General features: G+C 41.4%; 1 long non-coding RNA gene across 1 annotated transcript in view; it reads left to right on the forward strand.

Moving 5' to 3' along the window:
- The first annotated feature begins 4,095 nt into the window (after positions 1-4,095).
- LOC124721958 overlaps positions 4,096-16,301 on the forward strand; it is a 150,745-nt gene continuing 138,539 nt past the window's right edge. The window contains exon 1 of the long non-coding RNA XR_007006413.1: positions 4,096-4,665. This is a non-coding gene — a long non-coding RNA (uncharacterized LOC124721958). The remainder of the gene's footprint in view (positions 4,666-16,301) is intronic.

Raw genomic sequence — 16,301 nt, forward strand, 5'->3', positions numbered from 1 at the left:
AGGAAAATAGGAATGCGGGTAAGCTACTACAAACAGCATAGTGAACGCATTATTGTGGCCAAGATAGATACGAAGCCCACACCTACTACAGTAGTAAAAGTTTATATGCCAACTAGCTCTGCAGATGACGAAGAAATTGAAGAAATGTATGATGAAATAAAAGAAATTATTCAGATAGTGAAGGGAGACGAAAATTTAATAGTCATGGGTGACTGGAATTCGAGTGTAGGAAAAGGGAGAGAAGGAAACGTAATAGGTGAATATGGATTGGGGCTAAGAAATGAAAGAGGAAGCCGCCTGATAGAATTTTGCACAGAGCACAACTTAATCATAGCTAACACTTGGTTTAAGAATCATGATAGAAGGTTGTATACATGGAAGAACCCTGGAGGTACTAAAAGGTATCAGATAGATTATATAATGGTAAGACAGAGATTTAGAAACCAGGTTTTAAATTGTAAGACATTTCCAGGGGCAGATGTGGACTCTGACCACAATCTATTGGTTATGACCTGTAGATTAAAACTGAACAAACTGCAAAAAGGTGGGAATTTAAGGAGATGGGACCTGGATAAACTGAAAGAACCAGAGGTTGTACAGAGTTTCAGGGAGAGCATAAGGGAGCAATTGACAGGAATGGGGGAAATAAATACAGTAGAAGAAGAATGGGTAGCTCTGAGGGATGAAGTAGTGAAGGCAGCAGACGATCAAGTAGGTAAAAAGAAGAGGGTTAGTAGAAATCGTTGGGTAACAGAAGAAATATTGAATTTAATTGATGAAAGGATAAAATATAAAAATGCAGTAAATGAAGCAGGCAAAAAGGAATACAAACGTCTCAAAAATGAGATCGACAGGAAGTGCAAAATGGCTAAGCAGGGATGGCTAGAGGACAAATGTAAGGATGTAGAGGCTTATCTCACTAGGGGTAAGATAGATACTGCCTACAGGAAAATTAAAGAGACCTTTGGAGATAAGAGAACCACATGTATGAACATCAAGAGCTCAGATGGAAACCCAGTTCCAAGCAAAGAAGGGAAAGCAGAAAGGTGGAAGGAGTATATAGAGAGTCTATACAAGGGCGATGCACTTGAGGACAATATTATGGAAATGGAAGAGGATGTAGATGAAGATGAAATGGGAGATACAATACTGCGTGAAGAGTTTGACAGAGCACTGAAGGACCTGAGTCGAAACAAGGCCCCCGGAGTAGACAACATTCCATTGGAACTACTGACGGCCTTGGGAGAGCCAGTCCTGACAAAACTCTACCATCTGGTGAGCAAGATGTATGAAACAGGCGAAATACCCTCAGACTTCAAGAAGAATATAATTATTCCAATCCCAAAGAAAGCAGGTGTTGACAGATGTGAAAATTACCGAACATTCAGTTTAAAAAGCCACAGCTGCAAAATACTAACACGAATTCTTTACAGACGAATGGAAAAACTAGTAGAAGCCGACCTCGGGGAAGATCAGTTTGGATTCCATAGAAATACTGGAACACGTGAGGCAATACTGACCTTACGACTTATCTTAGAAGAAAGATTAAGGAAAGGCAAAACTACGTTTCTAGCATTTGTAGACTTAGAGAAAGCTTTTGACAATGTTGACTGGAATACTCTCTTTCAAATTCTAAAGGTGGCAGGGGTAAAATACAGGGAGCGAAAGGCTATTTACAACTTGTACAGAAACCAGATGGCAGTTGTAAGAGTTGAGGGACATGAAAGGGAAGCAGTGGTTGGGAAGGGAGTAAGACAGGGTTGTAGCCTCTCCCCGATGTTATTCAATCTCTATATTGAGCAAGCAGTAAAGGAAACAAAAGAAAAAATTGGAGTAGGTATTAAAATCCATGGAGAAGAAATAAAAACTTTGAGGTTCGCCGATGACATTGTAATTCTGTCAGAGACAGCAAAGGACTTGGAAGAGCAGTTGAACGCAATGGATGGTGTCTTGAAGGGAGGATATAAGATGAACATCAACAAAAGCAAAACGAGGATAATGGAATGTAGTCGAGTTAAGTCGGGTGATGCTGAGGGTATTAGATTAGGAAATGAGACACTTAAAGCAGTAAAGGAGTTTTGCTATTTGGGGAGCAAAATAACTGATGATGGACGAAGTAGAGAGGATATAAAATGTAGACTGGCAATGGCAAGGAAAGCGTTTCTGAAGAAGAGAAATTTGTTAACATCGAGTATAGATTTAAGTGTCAGGAAGCTATTTCTGAAAGTATTTGTATGGAGTGTAGCCATGTATGGAAGTGAAACATGGACAGTAAATAGTTTGGACAAGAAGAGAATAGAAGCTTTTGAAATGTGGTGCTACAGAAGAATGCTGAAGATTAGATGGGTAGATCACATAACTAATGAGGAAGTATTGAATAGGATTGGGGAGAAGAGAAGTTTGTGGCACAACTTGACCAGAAGAAGGGATCGGTTGGTAGGACATGTTCTGAGGCATCAAGGGATCACCAATTTAGTATTGGAGGGCAGCGTGGAGGGTAAAAATCATAGGGGGAGACCAAGAGATGAATACACTAAGCAGATTCAGAAGGATGTAGGTTGCAGTAGGTATTGGGAGATGAAGAAGCTTGCACAGGATAGAGTAGCATGGAGAGCTGCATCAAACCAGTCTCAGGACTGAAGACCACAACAACAACAACAACTGACTGAATGCATGTTCCGTCGAGCATTTCGACTTTTCCATAGAAAACTCAATAACTTTTGAAATTTCTAAGGAACTCAACCCACACATTACTTTGAAGGATAAGTACATCTTTGCCATCGTTACTACATAATTTGTAATCTATGAAAGAACTGAAATAAATATGAAAGTCTAACGTTGAAGCTTGGTACTTTTTAGCTTTCTTTACCCTTCGAGATACATCTACCTCAAAATTTTAAATTGTGCCATAAATCGCTGATCTTCTGGGTCTGAAATTTTTCTAAGCAGCTGGTCGTCAATGTGTTAAGTTTTGAATGAGAGTCAAAAGCTCAGTGATTTAACAAATTTATCGCACGTTGTGACACGCATTATGATTCATCTTCCGTAAAAAGAAGCTTACTTTGAAAGTAAGGCTTGTCAAACCACCATTCGCAAGATTTTTCCGCGACATGTTAGAAATGTAAGCAGCTGTGAGGTCGCGCTCCTCGAACGCAGACTGTTGTTACGAAGTATTTCATAGTCTTCGTTCCAAGGCCTTTGACACATTTTGCTGGCGGCAGATTCTTATGTGTGCACTGTGTTTTGTTATTGTAAATGGCGCATTTTCTTTGCAACAAAAGTTTTATTTTGGTGTTATTCACTCGTTTATGTTTTATTGCCGCGGTATTGTTCTCTAGTAGGGGACTAAATTAAAAACTTGTGTTAGAGTACCAGTTCTTACTAGTCAAAATTACAAAAATTTAATTGAAAACTAAAACAATGAAATATTCCTGGAATTCTGAAACATTTACTGGTTTTCCCAGATTTTTCCCAGATGAAAAAAAATGGTTCAAATGGCTCTACGTACTATGGGACTTAACATCTGAGGTCATCAGTCCCTTAGAACTACTTAAACCTAACTAACCTAAGGACATCACAGACGTCTATGCCCGAGGCAGGATTCGAACCTGCGACCGTAGCAGCAGCGCGATTCCGGACTGAAGCGTCTAGAGCCGACCGGCCACAGGGGCTGGCAGATGAAAAAATTTCCAGGTTTTCCCCGGATTTTCCCGGACGTATACACATTGCTTCAGCATCTGAAGATGATAAGTTTCCTCTCTTCATCTGTGGGTCGCAGCCGTCTGATGAAGGTTTAACGCGAGATGTCGGCTCCAGCGACCTCAAAATCGAGCTGTAACTGGACACCAAAAGTAGCACCGATGAGAGCCATAATGGGGACCGTGGCTCGACGATACTTTGTTCGTCTCCAACACGTGTGGGCTTGATTTTCGTGTGGCCTGCAGCACCGAAGCAGTGTAGGAAGCGAGCGGCGAACGAATAAAGAGTGTGTTCTGGTGCTTAGGCGGGGAAAGCGGTACCTGGAGTGGGGGAGAGAGCGGCTGTAGCGTCGCCCGTGAAGCGACCGCCAGCTGCAGCCGCAGTCCAAGAGGGACGCCGGCCCGGACACCACATGGTAACCGCCGCTAGTCTCTAACAAACTTCGTGCCAACAGTGAACACACAGTCTGCCGAGTGATAACTGCTCACCGCACTTCATCTCTGCTTCCAAACGGGTCTCTCGGCGACCGTTTCACATTTCACGTGACAGAAAAGCAACAAATCGATTGCAGTGTCTCGGTGGAAATCACGTTCTGGCTAGGACCGGTACTGTAAGTGTGGTGTTGGGTTGGTGCCAGCATTGCGGGTATCGTTAGGGGATATATATAAACATAACTGCGAGGGTGAAGAATAAACAAGAACGTTTGGAGTTGGTATTGTTCGCCGAATATTTGCGTGGTAAATTATTGTGAGCCTTCCGGTCTGTGAAAGGAAAGAGTGTACAGAAGGGGCGGCTGGTGAAGCGATGTCGCGGTAGGATCGAAAGTCTGCCCGCTTCTAATGAGGACTGGGAGCCGCGGCCGGTGAAAGTCAAGTTCCCGCAGCAACAGCTGGCCCGGCCCTGCCGACAGAACAGCTCCGAGATGGTCCGTGGCCTTCGCCAGGGAACTGGGTCGCCCGGCATGTGGTGAGTACAGCTCTGCCACGCGGCGCGCATCACCCCTGCGCTGCACTGCTACTTCAGCCGAGGTCATTTTCCAAGTAGTAGATGCTACTTCATGAATGCATTGTCTTACCAACTGTCTGCTGAACCTCATTTCTCTAGCGGAATACGCAATGAAAAAACCTATCGTTTGTATCTGTATTTAAAAGTAACTGGCAGAAATTTCAAGAAGTAACAAACAGTCTTGACAGACAATTTACTTAACAAATATTGTGAAACTAAAATGGGGTAAAAGTTACATAGTGGACCCTCCTTTCGTAGTTTATTTACGACATTGGTACATAATATGCTTCAAAATGCTTGTCAAAGAACCGAGCGAGGTGGCGCAGTGATTAGCACACTGGACTCGCATTCGGGAGGACGATGGTTCAATCCCGCGTCCGGCCATCCTGATTTAGGTTTTCCGTGATTTCCCTAAAATCGCTCCAGCCAAATGCCGGGATAGTTCCATTGAAAAGGCACGGCCGACTTCCTTCCCCGTCCTTCTCTAATCCGATGTGACCGATGACCTCACTGTCTCGTCTCCTCCCCCCACAACAACCCAACCCCCAACTTGTCGAAGACATGTCCGTTATACAGGGTGTTCGTAAATTCGCGTTACAAACTTCTAAGACTTGTTAACAGGAGTGAGTATATAATATTTAAATAGGAATTCATGTCCGGAAATGTCATCAAACGAGGCTACAGAGCGTCAAAGTTATAGGCGCCGGCGCCTCTAAATGTATGGTTCATATAGGGTGATTCCGTGACGATGCTATGAACTTTCTAGGATGACAGAGAAAGAGAAATGCTTCATTTTGACGTAAGGGTACCTGTACGGGGAATGAACGATTTGAAAGTTATAAGTGAGAATCGTTCTCATACCACTGACAGTGTAAGTTTGTAGGGTAGGCAACGTTCAGAGGTGGTAGTATGGACCAAAGCAAGAAAAAATATCTAGTAGACTTGGGCTCTAAGAGCTATGAGCACTTGTTCAATAGAGGAGCTGTGTTTCTCAGTAGTGAAGCTGAACAAGAGCTCGTAGCTCGTAAGGTATGCATTTTAGAGCCCAACTTTACTAGACATTTTTTCTTATTTTGGTCCATACTGTCACCTCTGAATGTCGCCTACCCTTCAGTTTTAGCGACGCTTTTCGCATATAACTTCCGATTCGTTCGTTTCCGGTACTAGTACTCTTACCTCAAATTGATACATTTATCCCTCTCCATCATCCTAGAAAATTCGTAACATCGTCACGGAATCACCCTGTATAGACATACATTTACAGTGGCCTGCGCCTGTAAGTCTGACGCTCTGTAGTGTCGTTGGATGACATTTCCGGACATGGGTTTCCATTCAAAATATTATGTACTCACTCCCCTTTACAACTCCCAGAAGCGCGTAAGGGGAATTTCCGAACACCCTGTATACGTTTTGTGAATTTACCTTGCAGTTCTACATTTTTGGCGAAAAATGCGTTTGAATATGGCGAAAGGAAATATTAGGCTGCGCTACAGTTCATTCTGTTTCCACAACGTTTATTTTCCTTTCTCAACTCAACCAGATTATCACCTTTCAACCTAATCTAGACCTCGAGTTTAGCTACAAACTGGTCTGCAGCCACAACCAAAATTTCACGGTGCTTAATTATCTAGCCTAAAATGGTTATATACGGTGACGATCTGGGTACTTCATAAGTTTCTTGGTTCCCTTGTCATAACTACTGTGACAGACAGTCGCCGAATAGAAAATTTACAGAAATGTAAAAGCAAAATAAGCAAAAGTTTCAGAAACAACACACAACAACCACAGAAGCCACAGCTGGAAAAATGTTTACACAAGAATATTTATTTCAGACTGTTAGTCTTGTCATCTGTACAAACTATATGGAGGTCACAGTAAAGGAAGAGTCTAAAGCGAAATAACCTGCAGCTCACATTTTAAAATAACGAAAATACATGGTAATACATTGGTAACAGCAGGAAAAGGAAGATAATGGACTTAAAAAAATTAAGAAACTAAGTACGTGGCAACATCTTGTTGAGACAGAAGAGCGGTAGTTACCTGTAAAGCAGAAAGGAAATGTAAACATCTTTAATTACGTTAAGGCAGTTTTCTTTCATTCTCTATCACAGTGTTGGTTATAGCCTGTCTATGAATTCATAGAAGGCCAAAACTTGCTATCAGACTTATTACGGTAGAAGCACAGACAAAAATGACCACCGTCTTCTGAAAACAGGTCTGATCTAAAATGGAACAGCATTCCTTATGCTGCATTGTTTAGGTGACGCTTTCCGTCAATAGCATGAGAAACGCAATGCTGCTTCAAGCAGCGTTTCTTTTGAATCGTATTTTCCTGAAGACATTGTTTATAAGTAACGTAACAAACAAAACTTGATGCAATCGCTGCATGAATGTCGAAAAAGTAAAATATGCTGTCGGACGGATTTTTTTCAGGAAACAATAAAAACATCCTTCTCTGGGTCAATCGCGGGGGAATCACCCCAAACTTTCGAGAATTATCTAAGTAGCTAAAAGTTTTATTACTTGGCATTCAAAAGGAAAAGTGTTGATTATGAAAATATTACCTGCATTCGTACTGGGACGCTATTGTCTGTCCGTAATGTAGATTAACGGGGACATAGATAGCTTATTCTACATTAGTTCCAGAATCCGAATACCTGTCTTGTACCATTTAACATTAAATTACTAAAAAGTTTCCTCACACTCAAAATTGCACCTTGTTTCCGATTGGGAAGCTGGCCGCGGTGGCCGAGCGGTTGTAGGCACTTCAGTCCGGAACCACGCGGCTGCTACTGTCGCGGGTTCGAGTCCTGCTTCGGGCATGGATGTGTGTGATGTCCTTAGGTTAGTTAGGTTTAAGTAGTTCTAAGTTTAGGGGACTGATGACCTCAGCTGTTAAGTCCCATAGTGCTTAGAGCCCTTTGAATCATTTTTGAACCGAGTAGAAACTAAAAAGCATTTTCGTTACTCAAGGGCTTTTAATTTAATATCAGCGAGTTCAGTGCCGTAATTGTGACAGACAGAATACATTAAAGTACAAAGTTCTGACTAAGTCGCTAAATAGAACTCAAATGAGACGGTATTAATGTAAAAATTTCACAGTATCGTAAACTTCTAAAGCGTTTCCTTCTTTGAGTCATATCACTTCCCGTAAAAGAACAATTCATTCTCGCTTACCCGTCTGTACTTTAGAACGTTAGTAGATTAAACGTATAATAGTATTTTCAGCTTATGTTTCCTGCTTTTATCGCGAGAGGACTTGGAAAGGTGCTTAACTCAAAGCTGTCCCCGCATCATAGCGGCCGTGAAATCTGCCTGCACTCTCTAGCGGCCTTCATGTAAATTTCACAGCTAGTCTCGTTTCAGTCACTGCCCTGGGCATACTCTCTCCAGGTTTCTTCTTAAGCCCTCAGCGAAATGTTACCTTCTCTTGCTGCTTGGTTCAATATCACGTTACGGAGATAGAAGTGGTAACTCTAAAAATAAACTCCGGAAGACACAATACATAGTTCTTAATATCGTAGACGTCTGAAGGTAAGGGAAAACGTAGTGGTTTTAGCTTCAGTTGAAAATGCTTCCCCTGCTAGATTAACATATATACACAAATAAAATATGTTATGTTTCCGTTTTCATGGAGTTTCTTGCAATACTCTGGCATCCAGCAGCTTATTTTGCAGCTGATCTTGAAAATTGAATCGTGATATCAAATTGCAAATTTGGTAATGGTGACTCCAACAAAAGTCGAGACCCTGCGCAACAAAGACAGCTGTAATGTGTGGATGCGTATTGCAGCGTCAAAATTTCGCTCCAGTATTTTATTAGGTAATTTTCCACCTTATTATGAATGCGTTTGACACAAGTCAGAAGCCGTCAGTCCGCTTTGTACTTTTCGCAAACTGCTGCACCAGATAGCGTTTCGACAGACGAAAGGAAATGTAGGGCATATCGCATAAATAAAAACATCGTGTTTCGTTATTTCTAGCAAGTGACAGACGCACCACCATCCAAACATTGATAGAAAAGTAACTGCGGCGACTGGGAAGGACGCTTTACAAGCTTTCAGTGTAAATATTCTATTTTTTAAAATGCTCGATACTGACTTCATCTGTTATTATCAGAACTGAAATGCGTACAGCCTCGTTGCTTCCTTGCTAGTCAAATATTTATGATGTGCTTTGATTTATCTTTATCTAGTATCTCATTGTGCAGAAACAACACCGACCGGTATCGAGCTGTTTAAAGGCACAGAAAGCCTTCAGAATCGCTGAATCCTGCAATGACACTTCTCGATGGTGCTCAACGTTTAAAGTCATTACTACTAATGAAAAAGTCGTCATTACTGAGAATGTGGTGATTTTATAAAAATTGCGTTGAATTTCAACAGTTACGTTTCCTTTTACCAACTAAATAGCCGAGGTCTCTAGTACAAACTATCTCGGTGGCGCTCGACATGGAGATATCTAGATTTACATCTACATCCATACTCCGCAAGCCACCTGACGGTGTGTGGCGGAGGGTAACTTGAGTACCTCTATCGGTTCTCCCTTCTATTCCAGTCTCGTATAGCTCGTGGAAAGGATTGTCCGTATGCCTCTGCGTGGACTCTAATCTCTCTGATTTTATCCTCATGGTCTCTTCGCGAGATACACGTAGGAGGGAGCAATATACTGCTTGACTCCTCGGTGAAGGTATGTTCTCGGAACTTCAACAAAAGCGCGTACCGAGCAACTGAGCCTCTCTCCTGCAGAGTCTTCCACTGGAATTTATCTATCATCTCCGTAACGCTTTTGCGATTACTAAATGATCCTGTAACGAAGCGCGCTGCTCTCCGTTGGATCTTCTCTATGTCTTCTATTAACCCTATCTGGTACGGATCCCACAGTGGTGAGCAGTATTCAAGCAGTGGGTGAACAAGTGTACTGTAACCTACTTCCTTTGTTTTCGGATTGCATTTCCTTGGGATTCTTCCAATGAATCTCAGCCTGGCATCTGCTTTACCGACGGTCAACTTTATATGATCATTCCATTTTAAATCACTCCTAATGCGTACTCCCAGTTAATTCATGGAATTAACTGCTTGCAGTTGCTGACATGCTATATTCTAGCTAAATGATAAGAGATCTTTCTTTCTGTGTATTCGCAGCACATTACAATTGTCTTCATTGAGATTCAATTGCCATTCCCTTCACCATGCGTCAATTTGCTGCAGATCCTCCTGTATTTCAGTAAAATTTTCCAATGTTACAACGTCTCGATATACGACAGCATCATCCGCAAAAATCCTCAGTGAACGTCCGATGTTATCCACAAGGTCATTTATGTATACTGTGTATATTGTGAAAACTGGTTCGAGTACTAGGAGTGGATGAAATTTTGACGGACGTTTTTACAGCAAGGGGAGGCGAGTAGGTGAAGTCGAGAGCCTATTCACCAGACTGCGAACCAATATCCTGCATTAAATTCCAACCCTCTGTGTAGTACCTCATGGAGCGATGACTCGTGGCACTGCTGATGATGATCCGACTACTGTTCGGTGACGTTAATCTCGGCAGGCCCTGGGGATGTTCCACTATGTACCAGCACCGCGTTTCATACTCTCCTTCCATACGTAAAAATACGAACACAATACTGCATTGTACAAGCACTCAACACAGTCAGCGACACAACAAAGAAGACGCTTGACAATTCATAAATGCTCGGAGAAAAGCAACAGCCAACCGGATTTACCAGGTCTTTGTCCAGGAGCCCAATATGTGATTCTCGGTGCGCACCTCGCTCTCCCCTCCTCAAACCCCGCCCCACCTCAACGCTCATTGCGTAGATGATTGGTTGACACGAACATTGATTTCTGATGTCATCATGAAATATACTGAGCGATGTAAATGGAATTTGCAATATTTTGAGACAAATTTATTGAACGTCCTTTGTAATGAGCCGAAAACGACAGAACATTTAGGCCTTATAATAGCGCCGCTGTAAGAATACTAATAAAGAACTTGCAAGTGCTTGTTACTCCGGATATTTTTCAACTAATTAGCGATTCAGTTATGAAAAGAACACAACGGGTATCGTTACTTACTCGGTGTAGAATTTGTATCAGTCTGTTGTCGGAAATATTTTCATCCGATTATTTCCTTTGTTACTGTGTTTCCTCGGCAAAGTACGAACAGCAATAATAAAACACAACCCACTTCCTCGTGCCCTACATCAAGAGTCACAGAACGTGATCCATGTTCACGACTGACGTTAGTAACAGGGAACTATGACCCTCATTGCTGTGTTGCTCAAATTGGTTTGTGGGAGTCTTCCTAAAACTGTATTTCCAGATGAATCATAGGTAGAATAATGTCTTAAGATATGTAAAGCTACTTGTGTAAAAGTACACTACTGTTTCAGAATGGTTATCAGTTCTTGAGTTCCTGAAAAAACTAAGTTGAGAAGTCGTAGCTGTCTCTGTCCCTATTCTTACATTAGTAACCTAAGCGGGGAAGTGTATTACTTTTGAAAATCTCTTAATGACAAATCTAGCAAATTTCAGTACGGATTCATCGCAGAACTAAGTAAGGTTAGAATTTAACGTTCCATCTACTCCGAGGCTGTAAAAACCTGTACCTCTCTAGTCTAAGCGACCCTTCTGGAACAACGTTGCTGAGGTAAACGCCGGAGTTACCTACAATGGAAAACCCATAGTGTTGCGCAGAAATCAATGTAATCCCTGCTGAAGTAAAGAATCGAGAGATTTGTGTAGCAAATAGTATGTTCTCTTTTGCAGCTACATTAATAATGAACTGAAGAATATCTAATGAAAATTTTGGCTGCGTCGGGGCTCTAAACTGGTTCTTCTGCTCCGTTCACCAGGGCTCTTTCACGAAGTTTTCAGAACATGCATCATGATGCCTTTAATGTCTTCCGCATATCATACGACTGAGTTGCGTATCATACAGGTCGCTACTAAACTATAAAGTGGCTTTCAAAACCGAATATTAAGTACTCTGACTGGATGCAAATTTATGCCGTATTTTATTGGAGTGAGGGTCTTAATGTAGTTGAAACAGTACATTCTTCAGAAATCTTAAGTTTTCGGTTGTCAAAAGGGTAGATAGGAAAAAAGTTGGGGAATACTATAGTTGAACTTCCCCTTATGCCTCGATGGAAAGCCAAACATCTCAAGCACGGGGGTCAGAACGGTGGCGGACGGTGCATTTCACGGTTTCACTATATTCAATACATTTCGTCAGCCTTCTGTGTAACATGAGCATCAATAGGATTCCAGAAAACCGTGTGCGTACAATCACACTCATAAATTCCCTACTCCTGCAAGTAATTGTAACAGCTGCTGTTTCGCGTTTATATATAGGGGTTGGACAAAAATGTGGATACTCCGTGAGAAAATCTGCTTGAACATAAATGCTACCCAAGCTTGCGGTTAGCGTTGTTGGATTTGACCACGAACGGCGCCTATGCAATGTCCTCAACACGGTGCAAGTGTCAGTCGTGTGTGTGTGTGTGTGTGTGTGTGTGTGTGGTTGCGAGTGCATTACACTAGAGTTAAGTGAATGGGTAAATTGTTCGTTGATGCTCGTATGGTGGGTGCTTCCGTATACAAGATAGCCGAAGTGTCTGGTGTTTTGGTGTTTCAAAAGGTACCGCATCGAAGATTTATACTGCGTACACAGAAAGCAGAAAAACATCATCCGCTAAGTTACAACGTGGACGAAAGTGTGTGACGGTCACTGAAGAGGATTTTGACGAGAAATAGGGAAGGACAGGCTACAGAAGCCACTGCAGAACTGAATGTCGCACTCGCGAATCCTGTCAAAAATAAAATTTTAAAAAATTTAAAAAAAAACGAAGCGAGCTCCATAAGCAGGGAATTGCAGGGCGAGGTGGAATTCCAAAACCACTCATCAGTAATTCATATCCCTGAAACAGGAAAACGTGGTGCTGAAACCATAAAACCAGGACTATGGGGCAATGAAAAAAAAATCATTTGGTAGCAGTAATCCTGTTTCACACTTTTTCCAACTCCTGCCTGTACCAGGACTATGGGGCAATGGAAAAGAATCATTTGGTAGCAGTAGTCTTGTTTCACACTTTTTTTCAACTCCTGCCCGAATTTACGTGGCAGGAGTAAATCCTTGCGGGGTGCAGTGATGGTTTGGGTAGCCATATCTTGATGTTCCATGGGTCCCATGATCACTCTGCAAGGTCGCATTATTGTCAAGTATTATGTAACCATTTTGGCTGATCAAGTCCACCCGTGATACAATATATGATCCCCAATGGTGAGGCTGTGTTCCAAAAAGATAGAGCCCCTGTTCATACAGCTCGCGTCCTCCAGAAATAGTACCGTGAACACGAGGATGAATTTCCACATCTACGCTGGTCGCCAAAGTCACCAGATCTCAATAGTGTCTACTTTGGAGCGAAGGGTGAGTGATTGCTACTCATTTCCATCATCGCTGTCTGAACTTGCCACTATTTGGCAGGAAGGAAGATATAATACTCCCTTGAAAACCATACAGGAACTGTATGTATCCAGTATCCTGGCAGCCGTTTCAAATGCCAACGTGTTTCCTACACGGTATTTGGCGTGGTAATGTGTTGCGTTTTTGGTGTTTCCATACTCTTGTTCACCCCTTGTACTTCCCGTCTTCCTCACGCTTAATTTGCTGATGTTCTGGTCTTAGAAGTCAGGCGATACTTTCTGTCTTTATATTGTATTTATTTATTTATAAAAATTTCTGCAGATGGAGAGTACACTAGCGGTTGTACACTCTCACAGTTCCTAAAAATATTGTGAAATCAATTCGTCTCATACAGAGAATTTATGAATAACCTACTTCACAACGTATCTCCCTGAATTTGTAAACAGGCTTTCCAAACACAGGTTTGCTGTTTCGACACTGCCCAACTCTATCTGTGTGGCTGTTGTGTCTATTGTAAATAATGACGCTTAAATTATGACATTTTCAAAAGGTTCATGTTCCAAAAATTTACACGCATCGCATTAGCGCGAGTTTTCTCTTTTTCTGTTTGATGGAATGTACTATTTCCTGCAGAATTCTAAGACTTTCCACCTGGAAGTGAACGAAAGCTGGAAAGAAGTCTGTCTAAAAATAACACCGGGGTTGCTTCTTACTTTAAGTTGGCCGTATTTATTACTCTTTGCATTCAGGTAGCATCCGTACTTCTACGACAATTTCCCACTGCTTGCTTCTTGAAATAAACAGTAATTACCGAAAAAATTCACACCATTATTTCAGCCACTTCTGTGTTGAAATATAGACCCACCTTGCAGTGTGTGGCGCATGTTACATGGGATACTAATATCATCTTTACCTTCCTTTTCCCTTCGGAAATAGTCCGCAGAAAGAAAGACTGTCGGGTAAGACACTGTGCAAGCTGCAATTCCTCTGACTTTCCTATTACGCTTATTCGTAGTAACTTATCAATCGTTCTCTCTGCATCTACTAACAAAAACATTTGCGTATGTCTTAATTGAGAATGATTTAAAGGTGACTACAAGAATCGTAGCAATAATCTTTAATAAAACTTAAGTAATTCAAAAGCCGACATCAGAATAATTCTGTCCACAAAGACAGCACACTGTTTTAACTTCAGAAAACTGAAACACTGGCATAAGGTTTCCATAAAAAGTTAATTTCCGCTATATTTTGTCCGCTGTTCGAAATCTATAGATAAACGTTAGACATAGTGTTCACAAAAAAGTAACTTTAGCAGTACATCTTGTTTAGCATCCCAATCACAGATTTGTTCTTCGTAACTTCCTTTGTTTGGCTGCAACATACTCTCCGTTCTATACTGAACTGACTAACTAACCATTAAGCAACAGCAACAGTCACAAGTGACACTGGTAAAACTAGTCTGATTATGCTCAATGTATAGTAATGATCATGTCTCTAATATAAGGACAATAACAATAGATAAATTACTTTTTATTATGACTCCGGAATTGAATTGCTGGCCCGGAGGACGATGAGGTGAGGGTGAAACATTTTCTTAGTGGACACCCGCTTGTAAATAGAATATTCTGAGTATATTGCATTCAAAACATTGTACAAATTTGTGTTTACCCTTTCATCGAAAAGCCATCTCTGATCGGCAGAGCATCGCTCCCTCCACAGAACGAGAATAGAATGCTGGTTTCCACTCGGGAATACAGCATATAGTACCCAGACTGTTACATACTTAATTATTATATATTAGTTTACGCTGCTGTTCGTTTCCTGCTCAAAGTTTTGTCTAGTCTAACAAGGAATCTTCCGTGATTAAGCACTGTCGGTGGATTGTCTACTTTGTATCACCTATTCGGAACGATTAACTTTCATTTCTGGTAAATAATTTCACAGATGGAGTGTTTCCCCTCAAATTTTTAGTTATTTTCGGCATTGCTTCTCACTATTTTCATAACGACAACATCAAAATGGTATAGTTATGAGCCGGCCAGTGTGACCGAGCAGTTCTAGGCGCTTCAGTCTGGAACCGCGCGACCACCACGGTCGCAGGTTCGAATCCTGCCTCAGGCGTGGATGTGTCTGATTTCCTTAGGTTAGTTAGGTTTAAGTAGTTCTACGTTCTAGGGGACTGAGGACCTCAGATGTTAAGTCCCATCGTGCTCAGAGCCATTTTATTTATTTATGTTCTACTTTACTGGGTTTCGGAGGAACCTCCAGGGTTACTGAAGCGATAGGATAGCGTACGTAACGCGTAGTTAATGTCTCACTAAAGTCTATTGGGATTCAGAAATTGTTCGATAATACTGATTCTCACAAAAGGAATTATTCTGAAAGTCTTATTTGTCTATTCTTCCCACATTCTGACACACTAAAGCAGCGCACTGTTGAAAACTGTACGAGTACAGCGATACATTCGTCGCAGAGGTGAGAAATGTTTATAGCGGTATTTTTGCATAAACTGTGTGTTCTACCGTCTGACGCACAGATGGACGCTCCACGGAGCGACTGCAAACTTCAACATGTCACTGATTCCTGCCCATTCTTTACAGTTCCACCAGAGGCTGTCTCACGATGCTGTGAGACTGTGACTGCCTGGACAATGAATATAGAATAGAGATTCGACTCAAACTATGGAGCACTGCGCGTGAAATGCTGGAGTATAACATGACACCTACTTTTAATTTACCATCTTCCAAAGAGCAAGAATAAGCGAACCTCAGCTCACCAATTATTATCCTCGTATTAGGAACACTTTTCACAGCTCAGTAATAGATGTAATTGTCAGAGTTGTTCCACCCTTCACGAAAAATATTGCAGCTCAAGAGCCCTCAGAAATTTCAACATTTATTATTCAAAAAAGTCTATGTACATAAGCTAAATTCTGGAAGTACGAATGATGCCGGATTTGATATTGCATTTCCTTGAAAGATTAGTTTTGATTAGTTTTTTATTTCTGGATAGTTTACTTTAATTTATTTATCCGTTTCATTAATAACGAGATCACATGGAATTTTGGCATATAAACTTTGCGTTGCATTGTAACGTTCTATTTTCTTAAGTAACTCATGATGAGGGCAATTAAATGTTCTTGCTGAGAGGCCCAGTAAAAAACAGTAA

This window comes from Schistocerca piceifrons, chromosome X (genome assembly GCF_021461385.2).
Source record: "Schistocerca piceifrons isolate TAMUIC-IGC-003096 chromosome X, iqSchPice1.1, whole genome shotgun sequence".
Taxonomy (NCBI): Eukaryota; Metazoa; Arthropoda; class Insecta; order Orthoptera; family Acrididae; genus Schistocerca; species Schistocerca piceifrons.